General features: G+C 45.9%; 1 protein-coding gene across 5 annotated transcripts in view; it reads right to left on the bottom strand.

Annotated features, from left to right (window-relative positions):
• LOC122556803 (sialic acid-binding Ig-like lectin 13) overlaps nucleotides 1–11,007 on the bottom strand; it is an 89,992-nt gene extending 78,985 nt beyond the window's left edge. For 4 of the 5 annotated variants that reach the window (XM_087995484.1, XM_043704005.2, XM_087995485.1 and 1 more), the window contains exon 1: nucleotides 10,871–10,987. The gene's annotated coding sequence lies outside the window, so the exon portion shown is untranslated. Of the gene's footprint in view, nucleotides 1–10,870 lie in introns of all 5 variants that reach the window. The other variant, XM_043704007.2, reaches the window with a different exon arrangement.
• Nucleotides 11,008–24,828: the final 13,821 nt, after the last annotated feature.

The following is a 24,828-nucleotide window of genomic DNA, read 5'->3' as shown; positions in this document are numbered from 1 at the left end:
TTAGACTCTTAATCCCAGACTTTGTTTATTTGAAATTCCGCCATCTGCCATGGCAGGATTTGAACCTGGTTACCCAGGATTCTGCATTAAACATCCAGTGATAAGAACACAAGGCCATTGCCTGCAGCTTAGCCCACTGCTATCATGGTTGTAGTTGTCATTACCCAAAGGAAGCTCTCATTGCAGTCATGCAGCCTGTACTCAACGGGTGGCTAGAATTGGCGAGTATGATCTTTCTGTGAGTGGCAGTGGCTAGGTGTATGACAGACTCACTGTTCTCTCTTGGAGTGCCAGTGTACATGCCCCTATCAATGGCACCAGATGGCTGCTGATGATGCTGAGAGGGCAGACTCTGGTTCTGAGCTGCTGGGCAGCATCTTCCAAGACCATCTACACCAGAAAGACAGGAACTGGGATCATACACAACGGTCAATGGCTGCATTCTGGCTGTACCATAGACACATAGAGTCATAGAGATGTTCATCAATGGAAACAGACCCTTCGGTCCAACTTGTCCATGCTGACCAGATATCCCAACCCAATCTAATCCCACTTGCCAGCACCCAACCCATATCCCTCCAAACCTTTCCTATTTATATACCCATCCAAATGCCATTTTAAATACTGTAATGGAACCAGCCTCCACCACTTCCTCTGACAGCACATTCCACACACACACACACCATCCTCTGCATGAAAATGTTGCCCCTTGGCTTTCTTTTATATCTTTCCCCTCTCACCCTAAACCTATGCCCTCTAGTTCTGGACTCCCCTATTTATCCTATCCATGATTTTATAAACCTCTGTAAGGTCACCCTTCAGCCTCCGACACTCCAGGGAAAACTGCCCCAGCCTGTTCAGCCTCTCCCTATAGCTCAAATCTTCCAACCCTGGCAAAATCTTTGTCAATCTTTTCTAAACCCTTTCAAGTTTCACAACATCTTTCCAATAGGAAGGAGACCAGAATTGCACACGATATTCCAACAGTGGCCTAACCAATGTCCTGTACAGCCGCAACATGACCTCCCAACTCCTGTACTCAATACTCTAACCAATAAGGGAAAGCATACCAAACGCCTTCTTCACTATCCTATCTACCTGCGACTCCACTTTCAAGGAGCTATGAACCTGCACTCCAAGGTCTCTTTATTCAGCAACACACCCTTGGATGAAAATGTGAATAATTTTATTTAAATTGCAGAATCTCATTAAGGGCTGTTACAAGCAGAATTTACATATGGGTCGCACAGTGGTTCAGTGGTTAGCATTGTTGCCTCACAGCACCAGGGACCCACATTCGATTCTAGCCTTGGCCGACTGTCTGTGTGGAGTTCAGATAATGTGGTGACTAACTTATGGATGGCAGAATCATACAATGCAGAAGCAGTCCCTTCGGTCCAACTCATCCACACTGACCAAACATCCCAATCTGACTGAGTCCCATTTGCCAGCGTTTGGCCCATATCCCTCCAAACCCTTCCTATTTATATCTGAATCCAGATGTCTTTTAAATGTTGTAATTGTACCAGCCTCCACCACTTCATCTGACAGCACATTCCATAAACGCACCACCCTATGCATGAAAAAGTTGCCCCTTAGGTCCCTTTTAAATCTTTCCCCTCTCACCTTAAACCTATGCCCGTGAGCTTTGGACTCCCCTACCCCAGGGAAAAGACCCTTGGACAGTCTCACTGAGATGAAATGGTCCAGGATGCCTATTCCTGCCTCATTTGCCTTGTTTGCCGACTGCTTATCCCGAGGGTGCCTTCACGGCTGTTGGTGGCAATGGGCATTACTTCATGTTGGCAATATTGTGGAGGGCACAGCCAGCCTGTGTATTGTATCCGGCGCACACTGGAGAGTTACCCAGGCATCCAACTCGTGTGGTTGGTGTGTGGGGCTGGATGGTAGCAGAGGAGGGGGTGGGGGGAGGGTGAGTACAGGAATGACATCAAAAAGGACCACGTGAGGTGTTTCTGCCTTCACACAGCAGCCCTTTCTGGGACAGGAGACTGCCTGCATACAGAAACCTGGCAGTGGGTGACGCGATCACACACCGTTCCACAGAGATACAATGGTGGGCCTTGCAGATCCTACAGCCCTGCACTCAGACTGGCCTGGGGGAGGGGTGGGGGTGGGGGTGGAGCGTGATGGGGGGTTGGATTAGCGGTTGGGGGGGTGGGGGAATTAGGGATTAGGGGGTGGGGGATCCGGGGTTGAGGGTAAGAGGGATTAGTGGTTGGAGGGTGGGGGGAATAGGGGGTGGGGGGCATTAGATGTTGGGGTGATGGAGGATTAGGGATTGGGGGTGGGGGCATTAGGGGTTGGGGTGGGGGGAATTAAGGGATGAGGATGGGGGGATTAGGGATTGGGGTGGTGGGGGATTAGGAATTGGGGTGGGGGGGATTAGTGGTTGGGGTGGAGGGGATTAGGGGTTGGGGGTGGGGGGGATTAGGGGTTGTGGGGGTGGGGGTATTATGGTTTGGGGGTGGGTGGATTAGGGGTTGGGCGGTGGGGGGATTAGTGGTTGTGGGGGTGGGGGATTTGGGGTTGGAGGGGTGGGGGTTTAGGGGTTGGGGTGTGGAGGGATTAGGGGTTGGAGATGTGGGGGGACTAGGGAATGGGGGTGTGGGAGAATTAGGGGTTGGGGTGGTGGGGGGATTAGGAATTGGGGGTAGAGGGATTAGGGGTTGAGGGTGTGGGGGGATTAGCAGTTAGGGGGATGGGAGGATTTGCCTACAGAGCATTTTGCCAGCTGTTGACCATGCCTGGCATGTTTGGGAAGCCCACTCTCCTGGCAAAGCCACATGGCGTCTCATCCAGCTTCTCCCCGCCCAGGGAGAAAATCATTCACTCGGACCATTTGGACGGATTTTGTTTCCTTCCCAAAGCTCTGTAGCTGCTGGTGTTCCATGATATGGTCTACACACTACTCCTAGTTCCATACCATTGTGACCTTGATGATCTCTGTTCGGTGTGAGACACCAGCCCATGGTCAACCTCCTCATTGAACCCGTGTCACCTGAGGCATCGCATCAAGTTGGGGAGGGGGTGCAATGGCCTGGGGGAGGGAGGTGGCGAGATTGGAAATGTTCTCCCTCAGTACGCCTTTGCCAGGTTGATCAGCATTTACCCTCACTCCTCTTCCTCTCTCAGTTTTTGCAGAGATTCCTGACTGTACCTGCTCAGCTCGGTTTCTGAGTTATGCGACAAAGTTGGAGGCATAGCAATTACATCGCATATACAGCGTGCACACTCAGGTACACAGCCCCTCTGATCCTCTTCAACACGTACTGCAACTCGCCTTGTGTCTTCTGAACACGGTGAGCTACAGCACTTGCCACAGCAGAGTGAAACCAAAAACACCTCTACAACAAAACAGATTTCTTTCTCTTTCCTGGGATTTGGGCTTGGTTGGCAAGATGACTGAACAGCTTGATAGGGCATTTCAGAGGGTAATTACGAGTAAACCACATTCATTCATGGGATGTGGTCACCACTGGCTATTTATTGCCCAACCCTAATTGCCCAGAGGACAGTTAAGAGATGTCTACGTTGCTGTGGGTCTGGAGTCACATGTAGGCCACTCTGGGTTCGAATGGCTGATTTACTTCCTGAAAGGGCATTAATAGTATTGTGCACAGTTGTGGTCCCCTTATTTAAAGGAAAGATACAGTGGCATTGGAGGCAGTTCAGAGGATGTTCACTAGATTGATCCCAGAGATTGATCCCATTTGTCTTATGAAGAGAGATTGAACAGTTTAGGCCTACACTCTCTGGAACTTAGAAGAATGAGGGGTAATCAACTTGAGGTATTTGCGATGATAAAAGGTGTGTATATAATGGAAGTGGAGCAGATGCTTCCTCTTGTGGAGCATTCTGGGACGAAAGGTCACAGTCATAGTGTCATAGAGATGTACAGCATGGAAACAGACCCTTCGGTCCAACCTATCCATGCCGACCTGATATCCCAACCCAATCTAGCCCAACCTGCCAGCACCTGGCCCATATCCCTCCAAATCCTTCCTATTCATATACCCATCCAAATGCATCGTAAATTTTGCAATTGTACCAGCCTCCACCACATCCTCTGGCAGCTCATTCCATACATGTACCACCCTCTGCATGAAAAAGTTGCCCATTAAGTTTCTTTTATAACTTTCCCCTCTCACTCTAAAACTATGCCCTCTAGTTCTGGACTCCCTGACCCCAGGGAAAAGACTTTGCCTATTTATCCTATCCATGCCCCTCATAATTTTGTAAACCTCTATAAGGTCACCCCTCAGCCTCCCACGCTCCAGGGAAAACAGCCCCAACCTGTTCAGCCTCTCCCTGTAGCTCAAATCATCCAACCCTGGCAACATCCTTGTAAATCTTTTCTGAACCCTTTCAAGTTTCACAACATCTTTCCGATAGGAAGGAGACCAGAATTGCACACAATATTCCAACAGTGGCCTAACCAATGTCCTGTACAGCCACAACATGACCTCCCAACTCCTGTACTCAATATTCTGACCAATAAAGGAAAGCATACCAAACGCTTTCTTCACTATCCTATCTACCAGAGACTCCACTTTCAAGGAGCTATGAACCTGCACTCTAAGGTCTCTTTGTTCAGCAACACTCCCTAAGACCTTCCCATCATCTTCGTCCTGCTAAGATTTGCTTTCCCAAAATGCAGCACCTTGCATTTATCTGAATTAAACTCTATTTGCCACTTCTCAGCCCATTGGCCCATTTGGTCCAGATCCTGTTGTAATCTGAGGTAACCCTCTTCGCTGTCCACTACACCTCCAATTTTGGTGTCATCTGCAAACTTACTAACTGTTTCTCTTATGCTCACATCCAAATCATTTATATAAATGACAAAAAGTAGTGGACCCAGCACCGATCCTTGTGGCACTCCACTAGTCACAGGCCTTCAGTCTGACAAACAACCCTCCACCACCACCCTCTGTCTTCTACCTTTGAGCCAGTTCTGTATCCAAATGGCTAGTTGTCCCTGTATTCCATGAGATCTAACCTTGCTAACCAGTCTCCCATGGGGAACCTTGTCGAACACCTTACTAAAGTCCATATAGATCACATCTACTGCTCTGCCCTCATCAATTTTCTTTGTTACTTCTTCAAAAAACTCAATCAAGTTTGTGAGACATGATTTCCCACGCACAAAGCCATGTTGACTATCCCTACTCGTCCTTGCCTTTCCAAATACGTGTACATTCTGTCCCTCAGCATTCCCTTCAACAACTTGCCCACCACTGAGGTCAGGCTCACCGGTCTATAGTTCCCTGGCTTGTCTTTACTGTCCTTCTTAAACAGTGGCACCACGTTTGCCAACCTCCAGTCTTCCGGGACCTCACCTGTGACTTCGATGATACAAATATCTCAGCAAGAGGCCCAGCAATCACTTCTCTAGCTTCCCACAGAGTTCTCGGGTACACCTGATCAGGTCCTGGGGACTTATCCACCTTTAATCGTTTCAAGACATCCAGCACTTCCTCCTCTGTAATCTGGACATTTTGCAAGATGTCACCATCTATTTCCCTACAGTCTATATCTTCCATATCCTTTTACATAGTAAATACTGATGCAAAATATTCATTTAGTATCTCCCACATTTCCTGTGGCTCCACACAAAGGCCGCCTTGCTGATCTTTGAGGGGCGCTATTCTCTCCCTAGTTACCCTTTTGTCCTTCATATATTTTAAAACCCTTTTGGATTCTCCTTAATTCTACTTGCCAAAGTTATCTCATGTCCCCATTTTGCACTCCTGATTTCCCTCTTAAGTATACTCCTACTTCCTTTATACTCTTCTAAGGATTCACTCGATCTATCCTGTCTATACCTGACATATGCTTCTTTCTTTTTCTTAACTAAACCCTCAATTTCTTTAGTCATCCAGCATTCCCTGTACCTACCAGCCTTCCCTTTCACCCTGACAGGAATATACTTTCTCTGGATTCTTCTTATCTCATTTCTGAAGGCTTCCCATTTTCAGCTGTCTCTTTACCTGCGAACATCTGCTTCAAACAGCTTTCAAAAGTCCTTGCCTAATACTGTCAAAATTGGCCTTTCTCCAATTTAGAACTTCAACTTTAAGATCTGGTCTATCCTTTTCCATGGCTATTTTAAAACAAATAGAATTATGGTCGCTGACCCCAAAGTGCTCCCCCACTGACACCTCAGTCACCTGCCCTGCCTTAATTCCCAAGAGTAGGTCACGTTTTGCACCTTCTCTAGTAGGTACATTCACATATGAATCAGAAAATTGTCTTGTACACATTTAACAAATTCCTCTCCATCTAAACCTTTAACACTATGGTAGTCCCAGTCGATGTTTGGAAAGTTAAAATCCCCTACCATAACCACCCTATTATTCTTACAGATAGCTGAGATCTCCTTCCAAGTTTGTTTCTCAATTTCCCTCTGACTATTGGGGGGGTCTATCATACAATCCCAATAAGGTGATCATCCCTTTCTTATTTCTCAGTTCCACACAAATAACTTCCCTGGATGTATTTCCGGGAATATCCTCCCTCAGCACAGCTGTAATACTATCCCTTATCAAAAATGCCACTCCCCTCCTCTCTTGCCTTCCTTTCTATCCTTCCTGTCGCATTTGTATCCTGGAACATTAAGCTGCCAGTCCTGCTCATCCCTGAGCCATGTTTCCATCATTGCTATGATATCCCAGTCCCATGTTCCTAACCATGCCCTGAGTTCATCTGCCTTCCCGGTTAGGCCCCTTGCATTGAAATAAATGCAGTTTAATTTATTAGTCCTACCTTGTCTCTGCCTGCCCTGACTGTTTGACTCACTTCTGTTCTCAACTGTACCAGTCTCAGATCGATCTCTTTCCTCACTATCTCCTTGGGTCCCACCACTCCACGTTACTAGTTTAAATCCTCCCAAGCTGTTCTAGCAAATCTCCCTGCCAGTATATTAGTCCCCTTCCAATTTAGGTGCAATCCATGCTTCTTGTACAGGTCACTTCTACCCCAAAAGAGATTCCAATGATCTAAAAATGTGAATCCTTTTCCCATACACCAGCTCCTCAGCCATGCATTCATCTGCTCTATCCTCCTATTCCTGCCCTCACTAGCTCATAGCACTGGGAGTAATCCAGATATTACTATCCTTGAGAACCTCCTTTTTAAATTTCTGCCTAACTCTCTGTATTCTCCCTTCAGAATCTCACCCTTTTCCCTTCCTATGTCGTTGGTTCCAATGTGGACAATGACCTCTTGCTGGCCCCTTTCCCCCGTGAGAATGTTCTGCACCCTCTCTGAGACATCCTTGATCCTGGCACCAGGGAAACAACACATCATTCTGCTTTTTCTCTGCTGGCCACAGAAACGTCTATCTGTACCTCTGACTACAGAATCCCCTAACACAATTGATCTCTTGGAAGCCGACATACCCCTCGTTGCATTGGAGCCAGTCTCAATACCAGAAACTTGACTGTTCGTGCTACGTTCCCCTAAGAATCCATCACCCCCTACATTTTCCAAAACAGCATACCTGTTTGAAATGGGTATGTCCACAAAAGACTCCTGCACTAGCTGCCTACCTCTCTTATCCTTCCTGGAGTTAACCCATCCATGTGACTGTATCCGAGACTTTCCCCCCTTCCTATATCTGCCATCCATCACATACTGTAGCTGTTGTAAATTCCTCATCGCTTCTATCTGTCTCTCCAACCGATTCACTCGATCTGATATGATTCGCATCCAACAGCATTTCTGGCAGATATAATCCGCAGTAACCCTTAAACTCTCTTTAAACTCCCACATCTGACAAGAAGTACATATCACTGCAAAGGCCAGTTTTGCTCCTTCACAATCTACAGACCCAGAAATTAACACCGTCTTATTCCTCTACAAACACTGCACCAGGTTAAATGAATAGTTATGGCTTATATTTTAAGTTTAATCAAGAGATTTATCTCCAAAAACATATAATTAAGAAAGAACCCACTGTACTCATTAATACAGCCTTTCTCTTGGACAGACTTAAAACAATGATTAACTTATCTGATTCTGTGCTGTGAACCTCGCCCAAACTGGTTCCTCCAAGATTAGTTGTGAAATTCACTGTTTGTTAATTTTCCCAGATGCACTCCGATGTCCAGCGATACACGAATTTAAAACCAGCAACGGCAGTAACTGTGCAGGTTCTCTCTCTCTCTCTCTCTCTCTCCTGCACTGTCCTCACCATGTGCTTCCTTTGTCTGCTCTTCTCCCTTTTATAACTGCTGTTGTTTTGACTTTTTTTTTCCAAAATTCCACAACAATGCAACAGCATTTAAAACAGTAAATGCTGCTCCTGGAATTCAAGGAAATCACCTCCAACACCTAAAATACCTCAAAAAAAGAAGCAGCTCTTCCAGCCAGAAATTTTTCCCGTCCTCCATCTTGGATTACCCAGAATCCTCATCTTAGGATAAGGAGCAACAAATTTAAAAAAGTGTTGGGGAGAAACTAGTTCTCCCAAAGGGTTGTGAATCTGTGGAATTCCCGACCCCAAAGTGCAGTGGATACTGGGACAGTGTGTAAATTTAAGGAGAAGTTGGATAGATTATAAATTGATAATGGTTTGTAGGGTTGTGGGGAGAAGGCAGGAAAGTGGTAGCTCAGTGGTTAGCACTGCTGCCTCATAGCGCCAGGGACCCAGGTTTGATTCCAGCCTCGGGCGACTGTGGAGTTTGCACATTCTCCCGGTGTCTGCGTGGGTTTCCTGCAGGTGCTCCGGTTTCCTCCCACAGTCCAAAGATGGATTGCCCATAGTGTTCAGGGATGTGTAGGTTAAGTGTGTTAGTCAGGGGTAAATACAGGGGAGGGGGAATGGGTCTGGGTGGGTTACTGTTTGGAGGGTCAGTGTGGACTTGTTGGGCCAAATGGCTTGTTTCCACACTGTAGGGATTCTATACATTCTATACACAGCCATGATTGAATGGTGGGCCGAATGGCTTAATTCTGCTCCTATATCTTATGAACCTAAAATAAACCAGATGGGAATTTACAACAAATAGAAGTGACTACACAGTTGCCATGAGAGGTGAGAGGGGAAAGATTTAAAAGGGATCTAAGAAGCAACTTTTTTCACGCAAAAGGTGGTGTGTGAGGAAGTGGTGGAGGCTGGTACAATTACAGCATTTAAAAGACATCTGGATGGGTATATGTTTCGGAAGCATTTCGAGGAATATGGGCCAAAATTATTTTAGAATATCTGGTTGGCATGGATGACTTGAACCGAAGGGTCTGTTTGCGTTCTGTACATCTCTATGAGGCCAAAGTTTTAACACTGGATGTTTGATCAGTTTCAAATTTCACCTTGTGCCAACGATGGGATTTGAGCCTGTGTCCCCGGGATATTAGCCAGCGGTTCTGGATTACTAGTTCTGGTGACACTACAGCAACACCAATACCTCCTCTGTTTGGAGTTAAGTGTAAGCTAGACATGTTAAGGACTGCAGATTTCCTTCCCTTAATGATGTTAATGACCCTGATGGGTATCCTACAAGGATCAGTAATAGTTTCATGGCAACGTTAGTGGATGTAGAGCAATATTGCAAATTTATAATTATATTAAATGCTATTAAATATAAAATTGCATCAGCTACCCTGATATAATTTAAATCCGTGTCCCTAGAATATCAACCGCGGTTTCTGGATTACTGATCCAGTGAATTAACTCTTACATCACCACCTTCCACAAAGGTGCTGGGCCTTTGTATAGCACTGGGTGGGAGACCTTAAAGCTAGTTAATGCTTGCTCAGTTAAGGAAGACTACACAACGTTCAGTGGGCTTACACGAGGCAAGTTTGTGAGAAGTGTGTCAAATTATCCAGAATAATTGGTTGATGTCAGTCTCACGCCATGGGCAGACATGTCCCAGGATTACGATCAACATGAGACTCTGCATGGGTTGCACAAGCAGAGGCTGGGTTAGAAGCAACTCAGGAACCCAAAACCACGGCTCTAGCTTTGTGGAGAGATGACACGATACAATTCTATTCCTGTTCACAAATTTGCTGAATAGTTTCAAGCTCAGCCCAATCCAATGCGTCGGAGCAAATTACTGCAGATGCTGGAATCTATACTGAATACAGAAAATACAGGATCTGCAGCAATTTCCAATCCAGCGAGTGTTTGATGGAAGATGGAAAAGGTAAAGTGGTCAAAGTGTTGCAGGGCAATATTGATAACGCTCACACCAGACCACCAGCTGCAGTTGGCAGAACAGAAACTTTTCTTCATTCACTAGCTGCTAGTGTCTTTCACACTGACAATTACTAATGTCTCTCTCTCTCTCTCTCTCTCTCTCCCTTAAAGGCCTTCCAACATTGCTCCCCTCACACAACCTCTGATTTCAAACAGTCTCCTCAGAGGGATTTTCAATCTGAAAACCCAAAATAACCATTACATTTCACAGAATATTCAACCCATCAAGATCTTAGAAGGAGCAAGCAAATCCACACTTCATTCCTTCATATTTTATATTCTTCTGATCTACAGTCAATATTAAAGCTCACTATTGAATCTGATGGTACAATCCTTTCAGGCAGTGCATTTCCAATCAGATAATTTCGCTGTTTATTCTCTGATTATTTTGCCAATTATTTGAAGTGTTAATCTTCTAATCATCGGTCTATATTTTATATTTAATGTTAATTGGTAGCGTCTTCGAAATTCTTTTAAAATTAATTCCCCTTCTACATCATTTCAGTAATAGCAAAAGATTTTTTATTCAAAATTTACTGCTGTCAAAAATATGACATCATATTCATTCAGTTTAAATAAACGCTTCACACAGCCTCAACTTCTCCTGACTTGATCTGAATGCAAAAATGAACATGTTCCTACCATCCACTTTAACCAACCTTCTTCAGCACAAAGCTGCTGCTAAGCCGACGAGTTCTGGCAAGTCAGTCTATGTTCTCGTTCGCTCTGTAACACTGGAGGAAAAGGGCTGCAGTGAATGAGGGCAGTAGGAACCCAAGTTATAGAAGACATGACAACACCAACACACACGTCCCATAAACCAGATGCAGAGACAAAAATAGGAAGTAGTTAATGTAAATAAGCCTCCTTATTTACATTAAAGTAGGCAAGGTAGGCAAGTGGCAAAGTAGGACAAATTCAACCTGACTGATTACCACTCCATCAAGCTACTCTCAATAATCAGGAAAGTGACGGAAGGTGTCATCAACAGTGCTAGATAAGTAATCAGGGTGAGCCTACAAACATGGCAGTAACAGTCTGTAACAGGTACTCAAAACAACAACAGCAACAAAAACAAGCTCCATGTCACAGAATCATACAGCAGAAAACAGGCCCTTCAGCCCTTCCGGTCTGCACCAACCTATCTATACTTTTCACCACTTGGCCCACAGCTGGAATGTATCAAGTGTTTATCCATGTACATTTTAGATGTTGTGAGGTTTTCCATTGCATGGCAAAGTAGGACAAATTCAACCTGACTGATTACCACTCCATCAAGCTACTCTCAATAATCAGTAAAATGACGGAAGGTGTCATCAACAGTGCTAGTGAGCAGCACCTGCTCAGCAATAACCTGCTCAGTGATGCCCAGTTTGGGTTCTGCCAGGGCCACTCAGCTCCTGACCTCATTCAGGCCTTGGTTTAAACATGGACAAAATAACTGGATTCCAGAGGGGAGGGGAGAGGGGCAGCCCTTGACATCAAGGCTGCATTTGAACGAATGTGGCATCAAGGAGCCCTGACAAAACTGAAATCAGTGGGTATCAGGGGGCAAACTTTCCACAGGTTGGAGTCATACCTGACACATAGGAAGATGATCGTTGTTGTTGGAGGTCAGTCATCTCAGCTCTAGGCCATCTCTGCTGGAGTTCCTCAGGTTAGTGTCCCAGACACAATCATGTAAAGCTGCTTCATTAATGATCTTTCCATCATAATGTCCAATATGAGGATGTTTGCTGATGATTGCACAATGTTCAGCACCATTCACATCACCTTAGATATTGAAGCAGTCCATGTTCAAATGCAAACTGATCTGGACAATATGCAGGCTTGGTCTGACAAGTAGCAAGTAAAGTTTGGGATTATGGTTGGCCTGCACTGGTTGGGCTGAAGGGTCTGTTTCCATGCCGTATGACTCTATGACTCTATCACTACGTGACAATAAATACCAGGTAATGACCATCTCCAATAAGAGACGATCAAACCATCACCTCATGACATTCAATGGAGTTGCCAGCACTGAATCCTTCACTGTCTATTTCTTTGGGGTTATCATTGACCAGAAACTTACCATATGAAGATCATGATGACAGAAACTGGTCAAAAGCTAGGAATACTCCAGCGCGTAGCTCACCCCCCCAAAGCCTGTCCACCATCGACAAGGCACAAGGCAGGAGTGTGATGGAATATTCCCCACTTGCCCTGGATGGGGGCAGCTCCAATAGCACTCAAGAGGTTTGACACAGAGGGGATTCTGAGTCTGGGATTTATTTGCTCTGTCTGTGTTTCTTTCCATCTCTTCACTTCTCTCTCTCTTTTATTTTATTTTACTCACCTCTTGGTGAGGAGTTCGGTCGTGGTGTTGGCATCAGCCGCGGTGAGTCAGCCCAGCGGCACAGACCCGTGATGGTCACATCGGAGACAAGTTCAGGTTCCCGGCAGTGTCTGCATCGTCGAGGTGGTCCTAGCACTGACTCAACATCAAGTTCAGCTTCCCTTCTCCTGACGGCTCCAGGGTGGGGGGGAATGGGGTTTGCCAGAGTGGAGAACGCGGTGTGGATCCATCTGTTCCTCGCGGCTGCGGACTGATGGCTCCTTCCACTGGCTCTGATTCGGTGGCGGCTGAAGGTGAGGTGGGACCCGTCCCATCATCCCAATGGCCTGGGTTTCCCTTGAGGCTCCTGCAGGGTCTTGGCAGCAGCATAGATGGCCTGGATCGGCCTGAGGGTCCTATCATCCACTTCGAAGGCTGTTTCCATCGGCATCGGTGTGGGTCTCCTTCAGCCAGTCTGTGACACCGTATGGTTTTATATTCGGCATCACTGGGGCCCAGCCCACCCATCCCACAGGTTTGGGGGAGCCTGGGGGGGGGTGGTTTCAGTCTTCAAGCCCAGAGCTGGGAAACAGACTCAGTGGATTTTGTCCTGAATTCTCTTTGTTTTTAAATTTATTTTTGATTAACTCCATTATTATGGAAGGACTGTCATTCTGAACCTTTCATTTCTGTATTTGTCTGATTTATTGCTGTGAGTTTGTACATCTGAGGATCTGTAATGCTGGACTTCCTATTTCTTTATTTTTCTTTTCCTGAGAAATTGTCCTCAGGAATCTGGACCGAGGTGCCTTTGTCCTGAAGATGGTGCCAGAAGTGGAAGCTGGTAAACCTTTCATTGTACTCATGTGGGTACGTGACAATAAAGATCATTCACTCATTTCAATTCAACCACCCAGGACAAAGGAGCCCACTTGTTTGGCATCACATCTACAAGTATCCACTCCCTCCACCATCGACCTTTCATCTTAAAACTATGGCCCCTTCATTTTAACCCTACAGCTAAAGTGCTTTCTATCCCAGTCCATGCCCCTCATAATCGTAAACCCCTCAGTCAGGTCCCTCTCAGCCTTCTCTGCTCCAAAGAAGACAGCCCGATCTTACCCAGCCTCTCTTTGTAGCTAAGATGCTGTATCCCAGGCTACGTCTTTATGAATCTCCTCTGCAGCCCCCATCCAGTGAAATCACATCCTTCCTGTAGCTTTGTGAGTCGGACGGCACACATTACTCCAGCTGTGACCTCATCAAAGTTTTCCCCAGCTCCCTACTCCAATAATCTATTCCACGATTGATAAAAGCCAGAGTCCCGTATGGCTTCAGTCCTACCCCTGTTAGGGATCTGTGGACAAACACCTCAAGGTCCCTCTGTTCTTCTGAGCTTCCTGTTTGGATAGCCCCTTTAACAGAGTAAAACATCACTTCACAGGAGCCTATCGAACAAAGTTTGACATTGAGTACATGTTGATCGTCTCGCATAGAGAGTGGTGAAAGCACAAAATGTTGGAAACCACAGCAGGTCAAGTAGCATCCAGGAAGGGAGAGCAAGCTAATGTTTCAGGTCGAGATGTTAGAGCTTTATCAGAGCTGACGTGAAGTATGAAAGGGGCAGCGTTTGTGAGGCAATAGGGCGTTGATGTGTAAGAGAGAAAGGGTGTTGATGAAGCAGATTAAGTGATCGGATTGTGAGAATGGCAGAAGAATGGTGTGTCTAACTGCCAGGCTGGAAAGGACAGACAGGCCCACTGGGGTCGGTGGAGGGGAAAGAGAAGATGGTGACAGAGAATGCAACAAGTAAAACTAAAAGAAAAGGAAGGAATGGGAGTGGGTTCACAATCTGAAGGTGTTGAACTCAATACTGAGTCCAGAGAGTTGTAAGAGTCTGAAGGTGAGACGCTGTTCCTCCAGGATGGTACTGAGCCTGAAATGAATGATCTGCTTATTTGGTTCATAGGGGTTTGTGGGATCTTGCTGTACACACATTGATTAAAATCTTAAACTCCGTGAGTGATGACACAATGGAAGAACAGTACTTTTGGATATCCTGAGGCTGGTAACGGTGTGATAAACACACAGGTCCTCCCCTTGGCTCAATGCTTTTTATGTAACTGAGGAGCCTGTTCACTTCCTGTTGTGCACCAGCCTTGCTGTAATTGGTGAGAGTTCGACAAACTGGATGAGATAAGGACTGTCGTTTCCTTCCTTGAAGAAGATGTCTGAACCTTCTGGGCTGCCCGCTAAGCTGACAGCTCATTCCCATCGATAGCTGCTTTTATTTCTTGGCCCCAGAAAAGCAAAGCAGAGAAGCTGATCGAGAGGCTGGTTGGGATTATTGACAAAGGATGCTAAGTCAGGAGAGATCGCTCAGGAAGGTGATGGTGACTGGGCGAGGAAACGTTCTCTCTCCTCCACATAAAGGCACATAGTCCAGAGGTCCAGCCTTTACTGTCTCCTTATACATATCCAATGTATGCATGACTAATGGGAAGTATGGTGGCTCAGTGGTTAGCACTGCTGCCTCACAGCGCCAGGGCCTGGGTTCGCATTCCCGCCTTGGGCAACTGTCTGTGTAGAGTTTGCACATTCTCCCCGTGTCTGCGTGGGTTTCCAGCCATAGTCCAAAGATGTGCAGTTCAGGTGAATTGGCCACACTAAATTGCCCATAGTGTTTGGTGCATTAGTCAGAGGAAATGGGTCTGGGTGGGTTACTCTTCGGAGGGTCAGTGTGGACTTATTGGGCTGAAGGGCCTGTTTCCTCATTGTAGGTAATCTAATCTAATTTCCAGTCTGGATGAAAGGTCCTGCCCAACATAGCGATTCTCCTGCTCCTCAGATGCTGCCTGACCTACAGTGTATGTTCCAGCCCCACACTTTTATTGACTCTGACTTCTTAGCATCTGCAGTCTTCACGATCTCCTATCTTCCCAAGGACAGAGGCATTTGAGAGCCATCATTCAAGAATAATGCATGTCTTTTAAAAACCTTCATCAACAGATGCTCTTCCTCAGAATGTATTGGTCACCCATCCTGTGGTCTATCTCTGTAACACATGCTCATGAATGGGGATGAAGTATAAGTTCCTCATTCTCAACATCCTGTGGGTTATCTTTATTGGAACCTTAGTGCGCAGACGGCATAAATATTAGAACAATAAAATCAGATCAGAGGAAATCTCCAATCCTCGGCAAAAGACAACTACCGTTAACCTTTGTATATCCTTCATGATTTAAAAAACTTCTGCAAGGTCATCTCTCAACCTCCTACGCTCCAGCCTTTCTTGACTTTCTTTCTAACTCAAATCTTCTATCTTTGGCAACACCCTGATAAATCTCTTTTGAACCCTCTCCAGCTTAATAATATTCTTCCTATAACAGGGTGACCAGAACTGGACACGGTATTCCAGAAGAGGCCTCACCAATGTCCTGTACAATCTCAACATGTCATCCCAACTCCTATAGTCATGAGACTAAGCAATGAAGGCAAGTGTATTAAACATCTTTTTAACCACCTTGTCTATCTGTGATTTAAACTTCAAAGATTGACTGTTGGGAAGAGAACCAAAGTGTACAGTCTTCCACCTTGAAAACTACCAGTGTCCAAGTCTGAAGAGAATGCATTTCGAAAGAATACCACCAGATTGCCTGAATTTATAAAGTCAGACTCTTGGGTAGGAGGGGAGGAGAGCGGTCAAGATCTGGGGCTGGGAAGGTGGGAGGATAGGACAAAAATAATTATGTGCACAGCTACATAATATTGGTGAGAGATAATAAAGTTGGAGGGAGATGATGTATCAGGATATGAAAGGGTTAGTTCTGAAGAGTGACCTCAGCACCACCCTACTGTGATGGTGACTTGGAGGCAGAGCAACTTAAGATTCTGACTGAGTGAGACTTAATATGTGGTGCTTTACAAAACCTCTGTAACAATGTCCATTATATCAATGGAAAGTATAATTTAATACAAGCATGCAACTATATCTTCTCACATTCTTCGAGTTAGACAGGAAGTGCATATTAGACCAATAGCTTCCTGCCCTTACAGAGGTAGTAACAATCAACACTAGCAGTAGCCCAGGCAGGGCAGTGGGCTGGCATGACCATAAAAACAAATTGTGCCCATGACATTATGGTGAGCAAAGTCTCCACAATATCCAGCCCCTTCATCATTATAGCAGGGAGATCTTGGCTAGGACTCAGTCATACCACTGAACTCAAATTTGGGATCCTTTCTTTGTGACCTTACAGTGTCTGTGGCAAAGGACTGGTCAAACAGCAAAATAAAAGACATCATGAGGCGTTGAGTCATGGAGTATTACAACATTGGAAGAGTCCCTTCAGCCCATCCCGTCTGTGTCAGTCATCAAGCACCCATTTACTCTTATCCCATTTCCCAACCCTTGGTCCCTTGCCTTGTAAGTTATCTGAATTCACCTGAATGCTCCTTAAACATTGCAATGGTTCCCACCTCTACTAGCTCTAGACACCAACCCCCCTCTGGGTGAAATAGTTTCGCCTTAAATCCCCTCCTCCTGCCCCTTAGTTAAATCTGTGACCCCAGCTATTGACCCTTCTTTGAAGGAAAAATATTAAATCCAGTTGGAGGCGGTCTATGTAGACATAACATTGTAGACCTCAAGCCTCTCTGCTCTAAGGAAAACAACCCCAGCCTATCCAACCTCTCCTTGTAGCTGAAACAATCCATCCCAGGCAACATCCTGGTGAATCTCCTCTGCACCCTCTCCTGCACTAGCACATCCTTCCTACAGGGTGGGCAACAGAACTGTACACTATACTCCAGCTGAGGCCTAGCTAATTTTGTACACAGCTCCATCATAAACCCCCACCTCGCCTTTCAACGCCTGAATGGATAAAGACATGTATTCCATTGACCTCTTAACCAATCCATCCAGCTGTCCTATTGTCTTCAATGATCTGTCGATGTGCACACCAAGGTCCCTCTGATCCTCAGTATGGCCCAGGGTCCTACCTTTCAACATTGAAAGGTAGGACCCTCTTTCATTGTCAGTACTCCCACAAGTCTGGTTGAACGTCACACAGTCAAGCACTGCCCACTAGAAATATGGACTTCTGACGACATGTCATTGAACTGGTTTGAATGTGCTACACCAACCATTTGCATTTATATTGTGTCTCTAGGACTGTTGAACTGTCTAAGGTTCATCATAGGAACATTATGGTTCACATATTGTCACAGAGCCATTTAGAGATATTACAAAGGCTGGTCAAAGAAAATGGTTATGAGGGTTCTCTTAAAAGACTGATAGAGAGAGTGAGAAAATGAATTCCACATATTAAGCCTCTGCTAATTAATAATTAACACAATCCCTTTTACTTGCACTCAGGAAATTGGTTAATAAGTTTTAACTCTATCCATATCTAAATGGAAGCGTGACATAGCCGTATGCTAAAGCCGAATTAAAGTATGCGTTCCACCTGATGAGAAGAGGTGAGAAAGGGGAGCGCCAATTTTACCTCCTGCCTCTTTTTGTAATAATTACTACAGAATGATGAGGTCAGTCAGCCAGTCAAAGAGCCACAAACAGTAGACAAATAGGAGGTTGGAGGAACACGACAAGCCAGGCAGCATCGGGAGGTGGAGGAGTCGCCGTTTCAGGTTGAGACCCTTCATCGTGACCTGAGATGTCGACTGCCCCACCTCCTGATGCTGCCTGGCTTGCTGTGATCTTCCAGCCTCCTGCCTGTCTACCTTGGATTCCAGCATCTGCAGTCTTTTTTCTTTTTGTCTCCAAGAGCCGCAGATGTTTGGTTGCATTATGGGATTTCCAAATATTAAGCAAAATGTAAGACTGCACAAGTTGTGAACAGCCAATTGCATTTGACAGACTGTGATGGGTTTCATTTCCTGAATGTGCAACTTCCCACGCAGTCATGACCAGAGGGCAATAGAGGTTTGTGTGCTGTGTGCTGTGTTGACTGCAGCTGCCAATGCCTGACCAGTTATACAGTCATAGAGATGTACAGCACAGAAATAGCCCCTTCACGTTAACTCGCCCATGCTGACCAGATATCCTAAATTAATGATGTCCCATTTGCCAGCACTTGGCCCATGTCCCTCTAAAGCCTTCCTATTCATATACCCATCCAGATGCCTTTTACATGCTGTAATTGTACCAGCCTGCCCAACTTCTTCTAGCAGCTCGTTCCATACACGCATCACCCTTTGCATGAAGAAGTTGCCCCTCGGGTTCCTTTTAAATCTTTCCCCTCTCACCTTAAACTTACGCCCTCTACATTTGAACTCTGCTACCCTGGGGAAATGACTGTGGCTATTTATCCTATCCATTCACCCTCATGGTGGACGACACGGTGGCACAGTGGTTAGCACTGCTGCCTCACAGCACCAGAGACCCGGGTTCATTTCCCACCTCAGGTGACTGACTGTGTGGAGTTTGCACATTCTCCCTGTGTCTGCGTGGGTTTCCTCCCACAGTCCAAAAATGTGCAGGTTAGGTGAATTGGCCATGCTAAATTGCCCATTGTGTTAGGGGAATGGGTCTGGGTGGGTTACTCTTTGGAGGGTCGGTGTGGACTTGTTGGGCCGAAGGGCCTGTTTCCACACTGTAAGCAATCTAATCTAATGATTTTATAAATCTCTATCACATTACCCCTCAGCCTCCATGCTCCAGGGAAAATTGCCCCAGTTTGTTCAGCCTTTCCCTATAGCTCAAACCAACAATACCCTTGTAAATCTTAGTAGGTAGATTATATCAATTGACTATAACTGTATGCAATTGGATGGAATTAATTGGGGTTTCACTTGAGCACATATAGAGACAATGAAACTGTTGAGTTAGGAGGTGTGTGCTTATATTGTTTCACGTTGTAAATAAATGTGAGATTGAGTAAATGTTGTGTCCAGTACTACTCTTCACCAACTGGCTTTCCAGACAAGAACAAGGGTATTGTAATGAGTGTAGTTCAGTTTCTCCTCCGTACATACTTGTTACAGTGAGCTAAAAATGTATCTTTGCACAAGCCCAATGGAGGACAATGTACTTTACCAATGTTGAAATGTTCTTATGGTTCTTATGAAATACATTTCACTGGAGTCACCAGCCCACCTGGACTGAGTGTAGGGAAAGTCCTGTGTGCATTAGGACTTATCCAAAGGGAAGAAGATTCTCTTCATGCACAATTTATTGTTGGAGGGAATCCTGAGAGACAGGATGCACATGTATTTGGAAAGGCAAGGACTGATTAGGATTAATCAACATGGCTTTGTGCATGGGAAATCATGTCTCACAAACTTGATTGAGTTTTTTGAAGAAGTAACAAAGAGGATTGTTGAGGGCAGAGTGGAGGACATGATCTATACGGACTTCAGTAACGTGTTTGACAAGGTTCCCCATGGGGGATTGATTAGCAAGGTTAGATCTCATGGATTACAGGGAGAACTAGCCATTTGGACACAGAACTGGCTCAAAGGTAGAAGACGGGGGGGGGGGGTGGAGGGTTGTTTGTCAGACTGGAGGCCTGTGCCACAAGGATCAGTGCTGGGTCCACTACTTTTTGTCATTTATATAAATGATTTGGATGTGGGCATAAGAGGTACAGTTAGCACGTTTGCAGATGACACCAAAATTGGAGGTGTAGTGGACAGCAAAGAAGGTTAACTCAAACTGCAATGGGATCTTGATCAAATGGGCCAATGGGCTGAGAAGTGGCAGATGGAGTTTGATTCAGATAAATGCGAGGTGTTGCATTTTGGGAAAGCAAATCTTAGCAGGACTTATATACTTAATGGGAAGGTCCTAGAGAGTGTTGCTGAACAAAGAGACCTTAGAGTGCAGGTTCATAGCTCCTTGAAAGTGGAGTTGCTGGTAGATGGGATAATGAAGAAGGCATTTGGTATGCTTTCCTTTACTGGTCAGGGTATTGAGTACAGGAGTTGGGAGGTCATGTTGTGGCTGTACAGGATATCGGTTCGGCCACTTTTGGAGTATTGCATGCAATTCTGGTCTCCTTCCTATCGGAAAGATGTTGGGAATACTTGAAAGGATTCAGCAAAGATTTACAAGGATGTTGCCAGGGTTGGAGGATTTGAGCTATAGGGAGAGGCTGAATGGGCTGGGGCTGTTTTCTTTGGAGTGTCGGAGGCTGAGGGGGTGACCTTATAGAGGTTTATAAAATCATGACGGGCATGGATAGGATAAATAGACAATGTCTTTTCCCTGGGGTGGGGGAGTCCAGAACTAGAGGGCATAGGTTTAGGGTGAGAGGGGAAAGATATAAAGGAGACCTAAAGGGTAACTTTTTCACACAGAGGGTGGTATGTGTATTCAATGAACTGTCAGTGGAAGTGGTGGAGGCTGGTCAATTGCAATATTTAAAAGGCATCTGGATGGGTTTTGAGAGGTATGAGCCGGGTGCTGGCAGGTGGGACTAGATTGGGTTGGGATATCTGGTCGGCATGGACGGGTTGGACCGAAGGGTCTGTTTCGGTGCTGTACATCTCTATGACTCTATATCGGATCTTCTGCTTTTATGAACCTCTGAAAGAAACCAAGGACAACAAAACCTTGTTAGGAGCAGAATTGTCACAATGCTCATGGTTCATGAATGGAAGCTGTGTTGCAATTGAGGTCATGCACCCGGTGGAAAAAAATCCATTGTTAGGAGAAGGCTTAACGTAAAGGTATCGCTGTGGGATCTGAAGGTGGAAAGTCATCATCTGGGTGAGGACGCACGCCAGCGACTGACCGCCCTCCTCAATAGGGAGACTCAGAACCTGCGCAGTGATCCAATGAGTCTTCTTGTCCCAGAGGAAGTGAACTAACTTTCTCTCAATGTCAGCGACAAAACCAGGAAGAGAATCAAAGGGACCAGCCGGTACCACAACATGGCAGCCTCCAGCTGGTTTATGACCAGCACTTGACTCCTGCAAGATGGCACTCCTGTCCAGCAGCCTAGGTGAGCCGAAACATTGGCCTCCAGCTCCTGTCAGTTCATTGGTCAGGATTCCTCAGCCAGGTTAAGGTACACCCCCAGATAGAGGAGAGGAGTGGCGCTCCAGTTACCTAATTGTTTCGATAAATGTATTGTTAGATAGGGATCAGATGGTTATATAACTGAAGCTATTTTTCATTTTGTTTCAGATGACTAATTCAGATCACGTCCTCCACCCACACTTATCTCACTGCCCTGCTCTGCTTCAAACATTAACAGCTAGTGTTTTACAACCTCAAGACTTCCTGAAGCACTTTAACAGCCAATGAAGTGGGGTTTTTGTGAAGTTTGGTTCATATTGTGCTGCAAAGTGGTTTGGTAGCCATTTTATTGCACAGTAATTGCCCATAAACAGCAATCAAATTAACCCGCAGCAGGAGCTGTCTTGAAATTCCCTGATCAACTTAACCATCAATTATATTGTCTCATAACCTCCTCCATAAAACCTCCAGTCAATTAGCCTACTCTGTTTGAATCAAACTGTTTTGATGAGTTGTTGTTTCCACTAAATCATAGCAGGATGTCGAGCGAACATGCTTTTGAGTATCTGTCCACCCTTATCATCATGGTTCATTTCCATCCTTATGTGCTATTTGGCTCCACAGGGCGCAGGTGGTATGGTGGCTCAGTGGTTAGCACTGCTGCCATGCAGTGCCAGCGACCTGGGTTCAATCCCAGCTGTGGGCAACTGTCTGTGTGGAGTTTGCACATTTGCCCTATGTCTGTGGAGGTTTTGTTTGGGAACTCTGGTTTCCTCCCACAGTCCAAAGAAACACAAGTTAGATGAATTGGCCATCGGAAATTATCCATAACGTTCAGGGATGTGCAGGCTAGGTGGGTTATGAATGGGGAATACAGAATTACAGGGGTTGGGTGTAATGACGCCTGGTGTGGGCCTGATGGGCCAAATGGTCTGCCCCCACACTGTCGGGACTCCATGAATGAAAAATGCCATTGCCTCAATTAGTATAAAGTTGGCAGAGGGGGCAGTTAGATCAGGCTGCCCTTTCTATTTTCCACTGTGGACTCGCCTCTATTCATTTCCACTCCTCAAACCGCAGTTTGTGTCCCTTGAAATATACAGACAGTAGGTCGGCATTTCATATACACAGGAAATGCACAATTATTTCCTCAGTGTCTGTGGCATTGTATCTAGTATTATTACTCAACCTCATCCCTCCAAAGAAAAGCTCTCTCGATCTAAAAAGGTACTTAACTCAGCATGGTTGCAGGAAATCCTTTTCTGATTCTATCTCATGCTCACATTCCTGATGAAGGGCTTATGCCTGAAACATCGCCTCTCCTGCTCCTCTGATGCTGCCTGACCGGCTGTGCTTTTCCAGCGCCACACTTTTCAACTCTGACTCTCCGGCATCTGCCGTCCTCACTTTCTCCTACTTGTGACTGTGAGCCATGTCTATCCACCAAATGTGGAATGTATGGTTGTGATTACAATCACAATGAGTAGTGCAGCAACAGAAGAATCCTTGACAAGTATAAACACCATCATTCCACCCACGGGTAGTTTCAGTGCTGTACACTGCAGGCACAGCTAATTGTAAATGATTACTTTGACTGCAACTTAACAGAAACTGAAAATCCCCTTCTTGGCTATAATTTCTTCTAATTTTAGATTATATTACATTACAGTGTAGAAACAGGCCCTTCGGCCCAACAAGTCCACACCGCCCCGCCGAAGCGCAACCCACCCATACCCCTACATTTATCCCTATACCTAACACTATGGGCAATTTAGCATGGCCAATTCACTTGACCTGCACATCTTTGGACTGTGGGAGGAAACCGGAGCACCCGGAGGAAACCCATGCAGACACGGGGAGAATGTGCAAACTCCACACAGTCAGTCGCCTGAGGCGGGAAATGAACCTGGGTCTCTGGCGCTGTGAGGCAGCAGTGCTAACCACTGTGCCACCGTGCCGCCCATGGCGTAATTGCCGTATGCAGGGCACTTCTGCATACAATTCTGCTTGCCCTGCTGTATGAAGGATGTTATTAAACTTGAAAGGATGTAAGAAAAGATTCACTAGGATGTTACCGAGACTGGACCGTTTCAGTTATAAGGAGAGGCTGGCTAGGCTGGGGCCTTTTTTTCCCTGAAGTATTGGAGGCTGAGGGGTGACCTTATAGAGATCTTTAAAATCATGAGGGTCAGAGATGAGGTGAACAATCAAGGTCATTTTCCCAGTGTAGGGGAGTTCAGAACCAAAAGGCGTAAGTTTAAGGTGAGAGGGGAAAGATGTAAAATGGACCTGAGGGGCAACATTTCACGCAGAGGGTGGTGCGTGTATGGAACAACATGTGTAGGATTGAGCAACAATCTCCATCATCTAAAATACTCGACCAAAACCCTGGAGTTTACAAAATGTTGAAAAGAAAGGAGGCAGCTGGACTGAGCGCTGGGAAAAATACGCAGGCACAGAGATAGCTGCCTGGGGCCATTGTTCAGCCTGGAAATCCAATTGACGCCTCAACTCTAACAGAACAATCAACCAGGCCTAACACTCTAGACTGAACCTAACGTCTACACCTTGGGCTACCCCAACACAGACATTATGGAGCGGATACAGATACCCAACATTCAACTTCAATCAATGTTCATTCACATGTACTTTTAACTGCCAGGCAGCCAATTGACCTCAAAGTGAACACCAGTAACACAATGGAAAGCACAGATTTGGAGTGAAGGCATGAGGCCCACAATCAGTATAATTGCAGGCCCCAACCTCACCTGAGGAGCCATCTTCTCGAGAGCTATCCCCCACAGCCATCTCCAGGAATGGGATCCCTAACAGCTGTCTCCCAGAGAGCGATCTCCTGGCAGCTATTTCCCAGGAGGCTTTCTGAACAGCGATCCCCAGACAAAGAGTTCCAGCAGCTAATTCCAGAGGCTCTTTCCAAGAGCTAACTCCAGAAGGGGGATCCTGACAGCAATTCCGAAACCTACCGACACAGGTCTGTCCCTGACACAGAGGAACCAATGGCCTCCGACCATGACCAGCAAACCGGAGATCAGACAACGTCCGGAAATCACCGACTCGAGCAACACCCGTAAGGCCCTCAGACACATCCTGAGGTGAAACCCGGCTCACAGAACCCACCAGAAAGTAAGGAACACCGAGTAATCACCTGATAGATCCAACACGCCTCCTACTGCATCAGCGGACTCAACCCAGACTGAAGGCCTACTCTGTCTGACGTCTTCATCGAGGCACCGAGTACGGCCAGTGGGAACAAACAATCCAGGTCTTTTTCAATATATAATT

This window comes from Chiloscyllium plagiosum, unplaced genomic scaffold (assembly GCF_037043375.1).
Source record: "Chiloscyllium plagiosum isolate Xiang-an unplaced genomic scaffold, Cpla_swu_hap1 HiC_scaffold_16, whole genome shotgun sequence".
Lineage (NCBI taxonomy): Eukaryota > Metazoa > Chordata > Chondrichthyes > Orectolobiformes > Hemiscylliidae > Chiloscyllium > Chiloscyllium plagiosum.
The sequence above is the reverse complement of the archived record's forward strand: the minus strand, read 5'-3'. Positions and strand labels throughout refer to the sequence as shown.